Source organism: Molothrus ater, chromosome 12 (genome assembly GCF_012460135.2).
Source record: "Molothrus ater isolate BHLD 08-10-18 breed brown headed cowbird chromosome 12, BPBGC_Mater_1.1, whole genome shotgun sequence".
Taxonomy (NCBI): Eukaryota; Metazoa; Chordata; class Aves; order Passeriformes; family Icteridae; genus Molothrus; species Molothrus ater.
In genome coordinates this window covers 926,835-943,891 of record NC_050489.2, presented here as the reverse complement: position 1 = coordinate 943,891, position 17,057 = coordinate 926,835, and positions in this window count along the sequence as shown.

Genomic DNA, 17,057 nt, shown 5'->3' with positions numbered 1-17,057 from the left:
CATGATAAATTGGTGTTGGTGGATGTCAGAGGTTGTGCTGTGGGATTTACCCTTCCTGCTTGGGCTGGCCATGAGTGGGGGCAGTTGGGGGCTTTGTCTCACTCCCTGTGGGTGCCTGTGTCCCATGGACAAGGTGCTCCTCCATGCAGGAGAAATGTCAGAGCTGAAGATGGTTTCAGTCGCTGCCAGCCTGAGTCCCACCCATGATCTCAGTTGTGCCTTCAGTGTTTGTAGGAGGAATTGTTTTCCTGGCTTTGTGTGCTGCTCCTGCTCTCAAGGATTGGGAGAAGCAGGATAAGTAGGATTTTTCTGGTAAAAATCATCCCCTGCAGCAGAACTATTTGTGTACTTCAGACATTCTGATACAGGTTTTTGTGGTTTAACACATAAATCAGCACCTTGTCTGTTCGCAGTTTGGATTTTTGTTTAATTTTAGGCAGTGAGTAGAGACAAATTCTCTTTGAAATTCTATTAAAACGTTGGACTTTTTAGTTTGCTAAATGTAAAGTTACATGATTAAAGATATATTTTTATATAATCTAACATTTGGGATTAACTGGTACAATTTTGCCTGTTATATAAATATTTTAGCTTCTCTCAGGGTGAAGTTCATATTTACTTGAATATCAATCAGTGTTAGGGGGAATTCAATTCATTTAATGGTTGCACTGATTGTTACTTAGGAAATTTAAAAGCAGAATTCATTTAAAATTATTTGATTGCAATCTTCAGAAAATGAGGTTCCCTTTGAACCCAATCCCAGTTCTTAAATATCTGTTCTATGATAATATGGTCAATGATTTTTTTTCTACTGGGAGCTTTATTCATCTTGGCTTGGTGCTTAGTTAATGATAGATTTAAAATTTAAATAAAACCACCAGCAACTGAATTTCTGTGTCTAAAGCGACACCTCTGCCAAGACTTTTGAAATTGTGACATTGTGTTATTTATTTTTCCTTAGAAATTGGTATTGAAAAGAGTAGCCAGATATATCCTGATTTAATTCTAATTTTTTTTGCCTATAGAATGAAAATTTTGCTCACTCCTTTTGAAGGCTGCTAAGATTATGATTTTTTTTAGTATAAAACCAATTTGGTTTTCCTGAATTCTCATGGCAAATAGCAGGTTTTAGGTTTTTGGTTTACAAAAGCTCCTTGAGTGTGGTAATAAATCAGATTTCAGAACTGCTGTTCTGCTCTTGCATGGGATGTTTCCCTGTTGTCTGCTCTGTGGAGCTGTGCTGGAGGAACAGCTGCCTGTTCATCCAACAGGACAGGATCCAAAGAGGAGAAAAAGAGCCAGACAAAATATCTTACTTATGAATTCTGGTTTAATAAATGTGCTTTCTATGAATGATTCATGGATTTTGTGATTACATTCAATTATTTTTCAACAGCTCATGCTTCATTTCATCAAGAATTTCAATCAATGCCAAGTGATTAATTATCATTCTCCTAGTAGCCTTTTGTCTAATAAACAGTTCTAATGATCATGTTCAGCCTTGGCATGCACACATGTCAGCCATGTACTAATCAACCACTCCTGGAACTGGATGCTTTGGGTCTGGTTTTGGGGAGACAAAGCCCCAGTCTCCTTCCCTTGGCTTGCCCCTTCCATCCCAGATAAAAGCTGTAGTTGAGCAGCAAAGGCCAAATTTCTTCATTCAAGAATTCCTTTGCGCCATGGTGAAATATTGTTAATTCCACTGTCTTGACCTTTAATTTTTCATCTCCTTTTGCACAATACATTCAGGAAACTTTTTGGAGTGGCTTTCCCCACCCTGTTCTGGGTGTTCTGTGCGTTCATTTCCATCGCCACTCTGCTAAACCCCAGATCCCCACAAGCCAAAGGAGCCTCTGGCTGAGCCTCATCTGTGTGTGGCAGATGAAGCTGATGCTGGTGCCCTTTTTGGGTTCAATTCTGAAACACCTGCAGGCAGAACCTTTCCAGAGCAGGGCTGGATTCTGCAGAGCTGCCTCATGGCTCCAGGCATGCTGCTCTTGCATACCTTGGAACAGATGGTTCATTTAAGCACTGGCAGAGTACCTCAGCTAATTGCTTGAGACCTCCCATTTTTCCTCTTTATTTGGGGAAGGAGTGGGCAGCCCTGCCTGCACAGATATGTGAACATATGAATGGTAAATGAAAACAGAATGGGAAATGTGAAACCACCCTTAATTGTGTGAGTGGCTTTCTTGAGTTCTGACAAAATGAATTAAGGAGGAACAATAAGGATTGTGTGGATTGGCACTTGGGGAACTGGATGCATTTGTAGCTGTGCCAGCTGTGTGTTCCACCAAAGGCTTCCTGCCCTCTCACAGCTTCCTCCTCTCTTGTGGGAGGCTAGGATACAGATGGAGTGATGATTCCCCAGAAAGGCCTCCCAGACTCTGGTGTGTTGTCTTTCAGCACTGGATTTTCTGTGTGCCTGTGTTTAAGGGCACTTGACAGATTTTTGGTTTACTAATTTAATGGATTTTTGGATTTTTTTTAACATTCCTAAAATCCAGGGGCACAATATGCCACTTAACTTCAGTGTGAGGAAGTGAGATATTTGTGTTAATTCTGGACATACATTCACACATGCACATGTAGCTGTTTTGCAAAACACTGAAACTTCCCCACCTTCCCTTGTCCTTGCTGCCCTTCTCTGCACTTTCTGTGTGTCCAGGGAATCCAGAGTCTTTTGTGGATGGGGGAACAAACCATAAACAGCCTTTGGGATGTGACTGCAGATGGATATCCAGTAGCTTTTTCCCTTCTAATTTCTAAGACTTTGCTTTCTCCTTTTGTCCTTCTGGAACACTGAATGATCTGTTTGAATGCCAAGGGCATTCACATTCGAGGGGGACTGGGAGGGCTTTCTGCAGTTCCATGCCCACTACCCTTGGTGATTCTCAGGAGCTTTGCTCCCCGTGCAGCCTTTCCCCTGATCCCTGGGGCTGTTGCTGACTGGCCCAGGCTGCTGCAGTGCTCTTCCTGCCCCTGGAAAAACCTAAACCTTATTCCTGTCCTGGGAGCTCTTCCTTGTCCCATGGCAGCTCGGTATGAGGGACCTGGGGATGCATGGCTGAATGTTTTGGGAATTGCCAATGTAATCTGCTCCATCTCCATTCCAGCCCTTCAGGGTGTGCTTGGTGTGTGATCACAGCCTGTCCCTTTGTCCCCAGCCGTGCTGTCCCTGCTGAGGGTTCGCACTGCTGAGGCTGCTGTGACAGTGCAATTTATTTAAAACTGAGTCACCACGTGGACACCTCTCAACACAAAGTTATTTTTTCCCTTTTTTACCCCAAGGCAGGCTTACAGCAGAGGGAAATGCCAGGCCCGGGGGAGTTTGTTTGCTGAGTTTAGTCTTTATTTTGATTAGGAGAATATTGTTTTTGACCATGTAAGACATCATGGATCAGGCTAAAGTTGCACCTGATCAACTTTCAGTTTCCAGTTAATGAATTATGATAAAGTTAAAATGAGCTTTTTCATAGATCTGGAATGAATTTAATTTTTCTGGTGGTTTTTTTTGTACTGTTTTATTCCTGTGGTGCTATGGAAAATCCAAGACTGTGTCATACAAGCAGGAACTTGGGAAGACGAGTGAGAAACCGTGCCTGGTGTATCCTGTGCCTTTTAAATTCTACATGTGTACTCCAAATTTACAGTCCAAGGGAGATGGAGAGAGAAACCAGGTCCAAGAGAGTAAAATCTGAAAATTACAAATGTACTATTTACTGTGAAATTCTGTGTGGAAAAAAGTCTTCTTTTCTTAGGCATAGTTGGTGAGGGTGTTCTAGCCCACTAGCATTAGCAAACAGATGTATTTCCACAATAAATGTAATAGTTCAGCCCTCACATTGCAGAGAGCCTTTGAAAGGCATTTTTCATGTAGCAGGGTCATTGAATGTTTAAGTTCTTGCAAAGATGGAATCCCAGTCTATTGCCTAAAAGGAAGAGAGATGGACAATATTATATGAGGCTTCAGTGGATTGTTTATTGACTCTCTCTGTGCCTCTTGAGCATAAACAAGTTTAAAATCCCTGTTCCCTATCCTGCTCCCCTCTCCTGGGGGAGCTGGGCTGTTTCAGGGAGCTCCTCAGCGCTGAATGGAGCCGGGGTTAGGAACACACCAGGGTGCCCTGTGCAGGGTACAACAGGCAGGACAAGAATTCCTCACACCAGCAGCCTGCCCACGCCGAGCACGGAATTGGAAGAACAAATCTGTGTTTAGAATCTAACAGGGGAAGGAGGAATAAGAGCCAGATAATATCTGTAAGTGTTTTCAAGAAGCATTCAGAAGGGCTACTGCTGTGAGGTAGAGCTAGCCAAGATAAACATTTCATTTCAGGGCAAATCACCTATCACAATGGATACAAATATTAGGAACTCTGAAATGGGTGGTAATGTAGGTTCTCAGTTGAATTTCTGCTGTACTTTGTATTTCTTATCACCTGTATACATTAATAAAAATACACTCAGGGTTGGGAACTGCGAAGCATTTAAGTGTGATAAATGCTCTGTCTAGTGTCTAATAAGGATGATATCTAGCAGATAATATCACAATATTAAAATATATAGCAGTATTGTAAAGCATGCAGTTGCAGTCTTACAGGGCACAATAAAAGTACATCTTAATAGCAGCAGGAACATGACCAGAAATTCCAAAGAAACACAAGATGAGAAACATCAGTCTGCAGCTCTTCTGTTGAGTGCCTCAGTCTGAAGGCCAAAATAGCCCAGTGTCAGATGGAAAAGGTGTGATCTGCATCTTCTTTTGAGGCTTCTCGGAACCTGGGTGAAAGGTTTTGGCATCCAAATTGCTTCGTTTGATGGAAAACTGAGGATGTTCCTCAGCACACCTCATTCAGGATAGGGAAATGGAGAGCCTGGAAAAGAAATAAAAGAGCTGAGAGGAGGACTGAAATAAAGACATGGCACTTTAGTATGAAACCTGAAGTTGTTACACACTCCCATAATAGCTCCACAGCTCCTGGCAGGCAGCTGCTGTGGTTCCAACAAGCTGACACAGCCTGGGCTGGGCCCACATTGATGCCCCTGATGAATATCCATCTTCATCTGCTTGGGAGTGAGCCTTAGCTTGAACCACTCTGGAAACCTTACCTGAATGGACATTTTATATGCAGAAATACATTTAGGACCAAGCCAGAGAAAGAAATTATTTAATTTGTTGAAACATGTGCTTGTGGGGCTTTTCTAGAAACATGTTCCCTGTTCTTCTCAGCAGAGGTTTGGAACTTCCAGGGCTTGGCTTTGGCAGCTCTAAGTGCTGCCCACTAAACCCTGATCTTCACTCAGAACATGGGAAAGAGTCCCTCAGGAGCAGGATGGCCCCTGCAAAGGCACATGGTTGGGGAAAAAGGGAAGAATTTGTCTGCTGAGTCTCAGGGCTCCAGATTTGTGTGTGTGTGTTTGACGTTTTGGGAGTTCAAACCTGCCTCGGGACATTTTGGGTATTAACATTACTGAAAGTTCTTGGTTTTCATGTGACTCCCGGTTTTCATGTACTTCTACTCACTGGGAAGTGCACGTTGCCCTTTTACTTGAGGTGTCTTGGATAGTCTGGTGCTCATTTTTTACCTTAATCTCTGTATTAGCACCTTTCTGACTCACAGTATTCTCATAAAGACAAATTATTTGGAAAACTACAAAGTCCTACAGCAATGAGGTTCATTTACAAAGCAAATTCAGTATAGAGGAATAAATAAAACTGAGCAGGTAATAAGGAGAAATATAGAATAATTGCTTCTCAAAAGATACTTATCATACTAGGAACCAAATTAGAAATGTTGAAGTAAAAGTAATACATACTGAAGCAAGTAATTCAGATTTTCAACATACATGGAAGAGAACAAAGAAGTTTTACTGTCAACTTTGAAAATAATTCTTCTTGAAAATTCTAAATACGAACCTCATGCTGAAAGGACTCTGCAATGCTAAATGATACTTAGGGGGGAGTATTTACATATATACATAAATTTTATTTTCTAATAGAGTTGTGCAGGGGACTGTTTGTCCTCCCACTTCATATTCTGTGTCATTGGTTGAAATAAATTTCAAGAGACTGGTTTTTCATAAGTTTTATGGATTGTAGAAATAAGGAAGGACCCAATATACCAATTTTTACTTGCTTCTTTGCATTCTAAAGAATAGCTTTGTACTGAAAGCTCCATACTTATGGAGAAAATAATACTGCAGGAATACAAAATAGAAAATTCCAGCATATTTAAAATGTTCCTGAAGCTTCCAAACCCAACTGCATGTAAGGATCATACATTTATGAAGAAAGTTTAAAGTTTCCCAACCACACTGCTTACATTTTTGTAATGTGCTGTAGCCATGTGGCCCTTGAAGTGTCACAGGCCACATTTTTACTGCTAACAGTCTTGGTATTTTGATTAAATAAAACAATTCCAGTGGCTGTGCCTGAGTTTTGCATGTTATGAACCCAAATTTAAGCTATATATTATTCCTACTAAAGCCACACTGCTGCTTGAATAGTTACTCAATTTAAGCCCCTTTGACTGGATGTTCCTTGTTGCTTTTCAGTTGCTGAATTTCCTCTCCAGCAGACATTTCCTCCTTTTTACATGTCATATTTCCTCATGTGCACCATGGTTTTACTGGCTCTGGTAGCTTTCTCATCCCCAATAAAGCAGCTCTGCAGATGAGCCTCCTCAGGTACCGTGAGTGACACGAAATTTCACCTGGTATGTTGTGAAATTTTATTGCTATTGGCAAATGACCCACGAGTGTATTGTAGCATAAACTAACATTGTCTGACTGACTGGTAATGAGCTGATTAGTAATGCAAAATAATTGCAAACAGAATTGATACTGCACTCCTGTGAAAAACAGCAAAATCGGTACGGTTCCACCTCTCAGGCTGTAGCAATTTTTCTATTTTTTTGCTTATGTATTAAAATTGTGGAATTGACTCTCCCTAACCTGTTCTTTCTCAGTAGAAATGCATTAAATCTACGAGGTGAAAGAGGCATAGGTGAACAATGATACTTAGTGGTTTTACAGTCTAGCTTGTGAACTGTATTACATCATTCTTTTGTAGGGAATTAAATTCTTTAAGTCCCTTCAAGTATGGTCCACATGTGCAAATGATTATTGGAATGTGGCAGCTACATTCTTTGGGAGAAGCAAAGCAGAATGGCATCCTCCTAATTAAGCTTCTGCCTTCTGGAGGAAGAAGAAAAAAGGGGGGAAAAGAAAAAGACTGAGGTTCTTACTTAAGTGGCATTTGCAAGACAGAATCAATTGAAAATTAACTTCAAGTTTCTGTCTCAGACAGATTTTAATGCATGTCTGAGTGCCTTTAAGCCCATTGACCAGCTTATAAATGAGCACAGAGCTCTCCCTGAGGCACCCAGGGCTTGCTGGGATCCCGTCCTTGGGCTGCTCCCAGTGGCAGTGACAGGCTGAGGCCTTGAACCAGCCTGCAACCATCAGGATAACCATCCTGTCAGTGGGCTGGGATACCCTGAAAAGGGGAGTTGGGATAAAATTACTGTTTAAACTTGCAGAACAGGACTGGCCAATGCCCTCTGGCAGAGTGGTACTGGGGGAGAGGATGCTCTCAGAGTCTCTGCCACAGCCATAGTTTCAGAAATCTTCCAAAGACCATTAGTGCTGTAGGAATTCATCACCCCTAAGGAACATATTTACACCCCCACTGATAGAATTCCATATTGCTCTAGTGAGGAGGAAGGAGCCAGGACAGCAGAGAGACAAAGAAAGGACCATGTTGTTTGGATTTTTTAAATATTTTGAAAGTTTTGAAAGCGTCATTCTAATCAGGTGAAGCAATTCAGTAAGAATTTTGATTTGAAGACTGCTTTTCAAGGGTTCGAGCTCTTTCACAAGAGTGTTTAGGAAATAATTCTCATAAAGTGATTTAAGCCACTCTGTCATTCCCACTTCAGTTAGTGAGAAATAGTATCTTCCCAGATTGCCTTCCCCTACCCAAACCAAGAATTGAATTTCCAGTTATTGATTTTATGTTTTCTGTTAAGTTTTATGTTAATCTGACCCACAATAGTTTAAGTGACTCATTGATTTCCTTATTTTTTAAACTTTTGTTGCCATTTTAAACTTATTTGAGTCCTGTTTGAAATGGGAATGTAGTTTCAAAGCATCAGTCCAAATGTTGCTTTAAGGAATTTCCTGGGCGATTTCACAGCTTGTGTGTACACCAGGGAAAAGACTCAAAAAGCAAGCAACAAGGGGGATCTTCATGTCAATGAATATTAAGAAAGCACAAATTATATGGCCTGAAAGTTTTGGTGCCCATATAAATTTGTATATTTCCCCATTGAATTATCCCAATGTGGATAATTTACCTTAAAGGAACCACTTTGTGAGTGAAGATCATTTGAAGCATAGAATGTCCTGAGCTGGAACATCCACCAGGATGATGGATGCAGCCCCTGGCCCTGCCCAGACCCCCAACAATCCCCCCAGGATGATGGATGCAGCCCCTGGCCCTGCCCAGACCCACAACAATCCCCCCTGTCCCTCCCTGGTGCCCAAAGGCTCCTGGAGCTCCGGCAGCCTCGGGGCTGTGCCCATTCCCTGGGCAGCCTGGGCAGTGCCCAGCAGCCTCTGGGGGAAGCAGAACCTTGCCCTGCTCTGCAGCCTGAGCCTGCCCTGGCCCAGCTCCAGCCACTCCTGGGTGCTGCCCCTGGCCTGAGCAGAGCTGCCCCAGCAGGGAGTTGGGCAGGTGATGTTTGTCTGCAAGGAGTTTGTGATGAGATGAATGAGCCCAGATGGCTCCTTGGGTGCTTGGAGCTTTGCTGCCCCTTTTGTGGGGTTTGGCTGTGGCTGCTGTCATGCTTGGGATGATTTCCTCCCAGGCTGGGTACACAGCTACCTTTTCTTTCCCTCATTTGATTATTTCTCACTTGCATTTCCTCTCCCTTCTGCTGCTGTTTCCAGGCCAAGTACATTTCATGAAAAATACCATTCTCCATCAGAATGTGTGCAAGTCCCAGGAAAAAAATATTTCAGCTTAGGAAAAAAGGGAATTAGAGAACAATTCCATAAACAGCAACTGTAGCACCATCACCACCACAGCCTGCTAAGAGCTCCATTTATGAGTGCAATTAGGCATATGGATAGCTCAGGTTTTGTCATCAGCCCAGAATGGGACAACTTAGTGAGGCAGATTCAATCTAAATCTATAACAGTAAAGCTGGTCGAAGATGTAACCCTATAATATGCCTGGAAATGAGAAGTTGTTGGAGAACTGCTTTGTTTGGCAACATTTGCTAATGAAAGGATGCAATTTCATGCAGCAGGGAAAAGGAGCCCTGACAGACATACCTGCCTGATGCAGGGGTTGAATGCCTCAGATTTATCAAAAATAACTGGGGGGAATCAGGGCAGGGAGGACAGTGCTGTGCTCCCAGTTAAATCACTCTGAGGGGCCAAGCAGGAAAAAAAGGGAATAATCTTGTGTACAGGATAAGAACAGACTGAAACAGAGACACAGAAATAATGAATGTAGGCATTGCACCAGAAATGATTTTGTATCCTGTGTGTTTTGAGGCATTTGTGACTGAGCTTTGGGTTCCAACAGGAGCAGACACTTGTGCCCCATTTGCAGCTGGGTAATTACAAACCTTCTGCCCTCTGCTTAAAAGAGACAAAACCCCACCTTCTGTTGGAGCAAGACAGAAAGCGATGTTATCCATGTGCTATCTTCAAATATAGCTAAATTATTTTCTGCTCATTAACTTAATTTACTGGTTTGTGCTTCCCTGTTTGTGGGGTTTGAGTGGCAGTGCCTTGTATGGCATTGCTGCTGGTGGGGGGCAGAGGGGAATCACTAGGATTAGCATACTGGGTTCAAATATTTCTGTTTTCTCCTTGCTTCCCAGGCAATAATCATATTTAGCAACTTCTGTAACTGTACACCAGATTGTCAGGGAACAAACATCTATGGGAGTGGTTCTCATAAAATTTTGCTGCTTGCTGAAGTAGAAAATGAGTATAATCAAGCATGGGACTGTCAAAGTGCAGCACTCCCAGAGAGCCAGGGGTTTGGTGCCTCTCTCCTGCACCAGAAATCCAAGCCCTGCTGCTGTTCAGAAGCTCTGTTTTCTGAGCAGTACTGTTGAAACATCCCCAATTTTGGTCTTTCACTGGTGCTGTAACTTTGCACTTTTAGAAATTCTCCAGACCAAAGTTATAATAAATTCATTGAGTAGTAGCTGAATTTGGGCAATTATCTCATTTCTGCTCTGATTAATTTTATTTTTTCTTCTTGTCTATTTTCAATTCAAATAGAAAATCATTCTCTAACTCACAGTTTTGCCAGATGTGGATTTGTAAGCAGCAATGGGCCTATTTTACATATCAGTTGGACCCACAGACCAAGTGGGTTTAAGAGGAGCATGCTAGCACCTTAGCAATGAACCACAGAATTTCGTATTTAATTTGTATTTAATTTTGTATTTAATTTTGTATTTAAATCCAGAGTAGAATGTTTATAAAAAGCAAATTGTTCCAGCGTTTCCCCTGCACTTTTCAGCTTTGCTAAGCTGGAGTCTGTTTTCAGGAGATGAACTGCCCCTTGTTCCATGATAGGGATGCTTTGAGTGGTCTTTGAACCAACAGAGCTGCAGATGGTGCTGGGGCAGGTGAAGCAGCTCAGCACATTAATCAGTGCACAGACACACCCAAACATTCAGTACACAGAGGTATTTTGAAACGGGGTTTTGCAATTATCTGTAGAATAACAGAAGGGTTTGGGTTGGAAGGGACCTTAAAGCCCACCCAGTGCCACCCCTGCCATGGCAGGGACACCTCCCACTGTCCCAGGCTGCTCCAGCCCCAGTGTCCAACCTGGCCTTGGGCACTGCCAGGGATCCAGGTGCTCTGGGCACCCTGTGCCAGGGCCTGCCCACCCTGCCAGGGAACAATTCCTCATTGCCAAGATCCCATCCAGCCCTGCCCTCTGGCACTGGGAGCCATTCCCTGGCTCCCTTCCTCCAGCCCTTGTCCAAAGTTCCTCTTCATCCCCCTTGTAGGATCCCTTCAGGCACTGGAAGAGTACAATGAGAGTTACCTTGCTTTCATATTTTGCACAAGTGAAATATTGGATTTGGGCGGTGGGAGGGTTTTTTAGACCTATTGTTTATAGTTTGGAGCTTTTTAATTTTCAAGTGTTTACAGAACTGAAGGGCAGCATTGTCAAGGCAATGAAAAGACTTGATTCATGGCAATAATGTGCTAATTTTTGTTGGCATCAATGAAACAATCACTCAGAATAGAGATGCAGGAACATGAAAAATAAGTGAAGAACATAATACTTATCAATGAATTTGAAAATCATTAGCGTTTTTGGAGTGTTTCCTTTGTGAGCCATGTAAGAGCTTCTCTGCACAGGAGTTATTTTAGGTTAATTAAGAGAGGAACTGTTCAAAGTAAGGCATGGCAAGTGTGGAACTTCTAGACTGGCTTTTAAACCATGAACCCATCTCCTGCCTCAATCAGAATGAATTTTCAGCTGCAGAGAAGACAAAACTTAATTTTAAGTGGATTTTTTTTCCTTGATTCATGTTGTCTGGAAGTCAGTTACCTTAATTCTTATTTAAAATCAAGAAACTAATTTGCTCACTGCCTTGGCCAAAAGTAGTTTTTAACAGTGTTGCATAGTCCAGTCCATTTCAGCTTCTGACAAAGCCATTTTCTTCCTTTTTTAAGGAACTTAATGGCCTTGTGATCATGTGGAGCTGCACTGATACCACTGCTCTCTCTGAATAGCCCTGCTCTGCAAGTGGCTGCATCAGCTTTAATGGAACAACTTGAGGCAAAGACGTGCTGCTCAGTTTGGGTAGACTGCAGGATCCTGCTCTTTAGAAAGGACTAAAGGAAATGAGAAAAAAACAAAACAACCCAAACTTCTCCCCTTTCATGTTTCTTATCTAGCTGAGCAGAATGAAAATGGGGATTTGGGGTTGTACGTGATGCTGATGAAAAGTGAGATCTCGCCATTAATGTGTGAACATTTTTGCACACCTCCACAGTAGGGATTTTCCCTAATGCCTCTTGCATTAACAGCTGTGACAGGAACTCTGCTTCCAGCAGCTTCAAGTGGTTAAATCAATAATAGAAAGAGTTTAAAAATACTAATCCAGCACTGCTATGTGAACATCCCCTGCCCAGCCTGCCGACTCTGTATGCAAACAGATAATGGTAAGCATCAATAATTTTCACTGCTGAATTTCTCCATGTCTAAAACTTCAGGAAATCCTGCCTCAGATAATTTTTCAGAGGGCAGAAGCAGAGTTAGATACGTGATGTGTAGCCATATGCTAAGAGAAGTGATTCACCATTGCTGATGGAAGGAATTGAACCAGTCTGAATTGGCAGTGGATAATTTGACATATGCAGCTAGGCACTGCCTAGGCCCAGCATTTCTGGGGTGTGAGTGCCTCTCATCATGCCAGATAAACAGGAGCAGCTGAAATTCAGAAGGTGTGATGCCCTTGTCAGGAACTGGAGGTGGAACAGAACAATTTTCCCATCTCTTGTGATTAGAAATGTGTGTTAGTAGATGCTCTTTGCTTCTGAAATAGGGATGGTTTGGGAGTAAATTGGGGAGATTATAAAGATCTAATAATTCCAGCAGCAGCACCAAGGCTGTATCTGGTAGGAACAGTGCAGCTCTACTACAGGTGGTGAGGACTGAGTGTGTTGGGTGTCAAACATCCCAAGGTTCAGCTGGATAAATACTGAAGGTGGTGAGCTTGGTGGGTTTGGTGGTCTCGGATCAGCCAAAGCTGAGTTCTGCTGGGCCCACCTGTGGGGTTGGGAAAGCTGGGGAGAGATTGCTGAGCAGTTTGGGTGGAGAGTGCCTTACTGCAGGTGCAAGGGGTGCTGTCCCCTGATGCTCTGGTCAGTGTGGGAGGTGGTGGGCAGTTCCTGTGCTGCCCTGACCTGGGCTCTGCTCCTGGCCATGGAGCTGCAGGAAGGCTTTCCTGAGCAGTCCAACAGCTTTGCATGTGCATTTCTGCACTGGAAGGTGAAGAGGCAGCCAGGCAGCCTAAATAAATGTGTATCCAGCTTCCAAGCCAAGCTGAGGAAAACATTTTTGAAAATGCAAAGGGTCTTCACAGTGAGAAAAATCCTGGAATGTGCCTTGGAAGCAATGGTGATCTAAGGTCTCCATTCCCCATAGTGTAAATGTGGTTACAAATTTCTAACTCCCATTTAGGGATTGGAAACTTTCTGTGAGTTTGTAAAGTCTAACTAACCCCAGCCCATCCCCAAGTACTCCACTCCCCCCTCTAAAGATGTGCTGTTATCTGGGCACTAAACCAGGTGGTCCTCACCCATGGCTCTGTTAACAAGGAGCACTCCACACAAAATCTCCTGTAATTCAGTTGAAAGGTGCCCTGTAATCTCCCACTGCTACTCATTTCCTGCCTATTATTTATGATTCTAGCTTTGAAAATAGTTTATCCCATAATTTGACTTTGAGTCTGTTCAGTCCACACTTTGATCTAAAAGATTAAGATGGCTGGGTTTTAGATGTGGTCCCTCGACAGAGATCACAGGGAATTCATGAGGGCGTGGGGTATAAAAATAATTAGGGAGAATATCAATGTACAATACAAAAAGTTGAGCTTCTTTGCAGTAAACACCTCCCAGTAGGAAAATGAAAATGAATCTCAGTCCATGTATTCCCAGTGAATCTCTGCCATATTAAAACCCTAGATGGGAGTTAGAAACTTATAATCAGACTTGCACTGCAGGGATTTGAGGCATTAGTTCATCTTTGCATCCAAGGCACATTCCAGGCTTCTTCTCACTGTGAAAAAATCTTTGCATTTTCAAACAGACCAGGAGGCTAAGTCATGTTTTGCCATTGCTAGTATCACAAAAATATATTTTCATATTTATAGGAACCAGCAACTGGATTCTATGGAAGGAGAGTCCATATATCATCCCTCTCCTCTATCTGTTCTGCAGTCATGTGGGGCTTTCCTCTGTTCAAGGAATTAGTCAAGCATGTAATAAGCAGATCACTGACAGTTTAAAATTATTTTTCTGAAATGGTGCATCGTCAGTTGACTGGAGACAACTTATTCCGGGGATTTCTTCCAAATATAAAAGTGGCCTTTGGCTTTGAAGCCAACTTTATATTTGGGTTTTTCCCCCCAAAATTAAAACAAAATAACTCATGGAGTAATGTGCTGTGTGCACATGATGCTCTGTAGTGCTGTATTTTGTATTTGCTTTGAAACAGAATTGGGAAGAGAATGAGGATTAACTCTGCATGTGAGATTTAACCTTAGCTCTTTGTGTGTCCATGTGTATTTCCAGTGTGTCTGTTGTGGGACCTGGAAGCACCCTAGGAGAGGGGGGTGATGCTGGGGAGGGCAAAGGGCAGCTGGGCAGTGCCTGTCCCTGTGTCCCTGTCCCTGTGTCCCTGTCTCCCTGCCCATGTCCCCGTGCCTGTGTCCCTGTCCCTGTGTCCCTGTCCCTGTGTCCCTGTCTCCCTGCCCATGTCCCCGTGCCTGTGTCCCTGTCCCTGTGTCCCCGTCTCCCTGCCCATGTCCCTGTCCCCGTGCCTGTGTCCCTGCCCATGTCCCTGTCCCCATGCCTGTGTCCTTGTCCCTGTGTCCCTGTCCCCATGCCTGTGTCCCTGTCTCCCTGCCCATGTCCCTGTCCCCGTGCCTGTGTCCCTGTCCCTGTGTGCCTGTCCCCATGCCTGTGTCCTTGTTCCTGTGTCCCTGTCCCCATGCCTGTGTCCCTGTCCCCGTGCCCATGTCCCTGTGTCCCTGTCCCCATGCCTGTGTCCTTGTCCCTGTGTCCCTGTCCCCATGCCTGTGTCCCTGTCTCCCTGCCCATGTCCCTGTCCCCGTGCCTGTGTCCCTGTCCCTGTGTGCCTGTTCCCATGCCTCTGTCCTTGTCCCTGTGTCCCTGTCTCCCTGCCCATGTCCCTGTCCCCGTGCCCATGTCCCTGTCCCTGTGTGCCTGTCCCCATGCCTGTGTCCTTGTCCCTGTGTCCCTGTCTCCCTGACCGTGTCCCTGTCTCCCTGACCATGTCCCTGTCCCCATGCCTGTGTCCTTGTCCCTGTGTCCCTATCCCCATGCCTGTGTCCCTGTCCCCATGCCTGTGTCCTTGTCCCTGTGTCCCTGTCTCCCTGCCCATGTCCCTGTCCCCGTGCCCATGTCCCTGTCCCCATGCTTGTGTCCCTGTCCCCGAGCCTGTGTCCCTGTGCCTGTGCTCCTGTGCCTGTGTCCCTGGGCTGCCATGGCTGCCCAGGTGGCTGTGCTGTGCCAGGCTGAGCAGGTGGCAGCTGCAGGGCTGCTGAAGCTGGCACTGTCAGGTGACATACCCAAGCATGGCACGGCCACATCCCCATGCCCCTGCTACTGTCACTGCCCATCACTGCTGTCTGGCAGTGCCAGCAGCAGCTCTGATCTCCTGGGACTCTGTGCCAGCTTCAGGTGCAACCTGTGCCCCACGGGACCCACGGAGGGCGTGGGGCACTGAGCAAACCACGCTCGCTCCTGTGGTGGCTGCAAAGCTGAAGGTTGGGGAAGACATTTGTTCTGAATTTTGTGACTCTGTTTGGACTGGGATTCTGGGTTATTCTGCCACGAGACTTGAGCTAACAAGCTTTGCTGAGGGTTTGAAATGTTTCTTGAATCTGTTCCTTCTTAAACACCATTGTGCTGTCAGTCATTCCTCATAGGAGGATGCTGTTACCTGTGGACTTGTGTTAAGTCACCATTTTGCCAGAAGGAAGTTCATAATCTGTCACAGCACAAATCCCTGGATGGGCTGGATTCACACCTGTACAGGGAAGCCTCAGCCAAGGCTGGTCAAGCCTAGATGCAGAGACACCACTGCCCAGAGATCAGTGCAGAGAGAGATCCCAGCCAAGCAGCTGTTTAACCCAGATCCAACCAAGCTGTTTAAAGCAGGGAGTTTCAAACCCCCTAGATAAAGAACCTTCCATAATAAACTGTTGCTGCTGTTTTGTGCATTTCTGAGAGTTTGTGTTGTCCCTGCCTCTAACCAACAACCCCGTGGAACAATAACCTTGTGCTGTTTTATGTTGTCTTGTGTCAGCTGTGTTTATCTGCCATACTTAAACAGCTACTACTCTTAAGTTCCTTCTTCTTTCAGTAAAAATTATTTTACTTTATTTTACTTTAACACTAAAATAAAAACATGTCTGTGAGGGGTGGATTTTGCCTATCAGCTTCTGACTGAAACAGATTTTTGGTTGGTCATTTGAAAATCATTCTAGAGAATAGAGTTATCAGAATTGACTCAGAATTTCTGAGGCAGTGGGTCATAGAAACAAATAGAAAATTAAGGAAGGATTTTGAAGAGAGGCTTCTTTAATTGTTCTACAGTTCCTTACCATTTTATCTAGAGAATAACCTCAAGGGAAAATGGAACATACCTGTTCTTTAGTTCTATAGATGCCTCTTCTAGGAGTCAAACTTTAGGTTGGGCTTTTTGGTTGCAGATTTCTTTATTTTTTAATGAAATATTTTTAATTTCAAGGCAACACTGTTTAAAATTTGGTGCAAGAGAAATATTTGGCTGGTAGTATTTCTTCTGTCAGTTCTGTAGGAACTCCTGCCTTCTTCCTTCCCTGTTTTCCCTTCTTCCTTAGGAGGCTGCAGGAAGCACAGCAGGCCCCCAGGTACTGTACACCTTAAATCTCCACTGGACACCTTAAATACATGTAAAAGCACAGAGAATGCTTGAATCTTGGATGGAACTGGGTGATTTGCCCCATGCTGCCCTGCTTTATATTTTCAGAGAGTTTCTATGTATTCAGCCTTTCCTGATACCCTCTGGAGAGGTCTTCTGGTTATTTCTGTTTGGGGATTCCCATCTTGGCCAGCCAAAGATTTACCCTATTATTGTATCAATTAGTCTCATTCCCTTTAGCTGGGGAACCAAATCTAAGTGAATCTGAATTACTGTTCTCAAGTGCACACTAAATTATGACATAAATACAAGTGTATAATTAATGACAACCACTTGAACAGTATTGCAT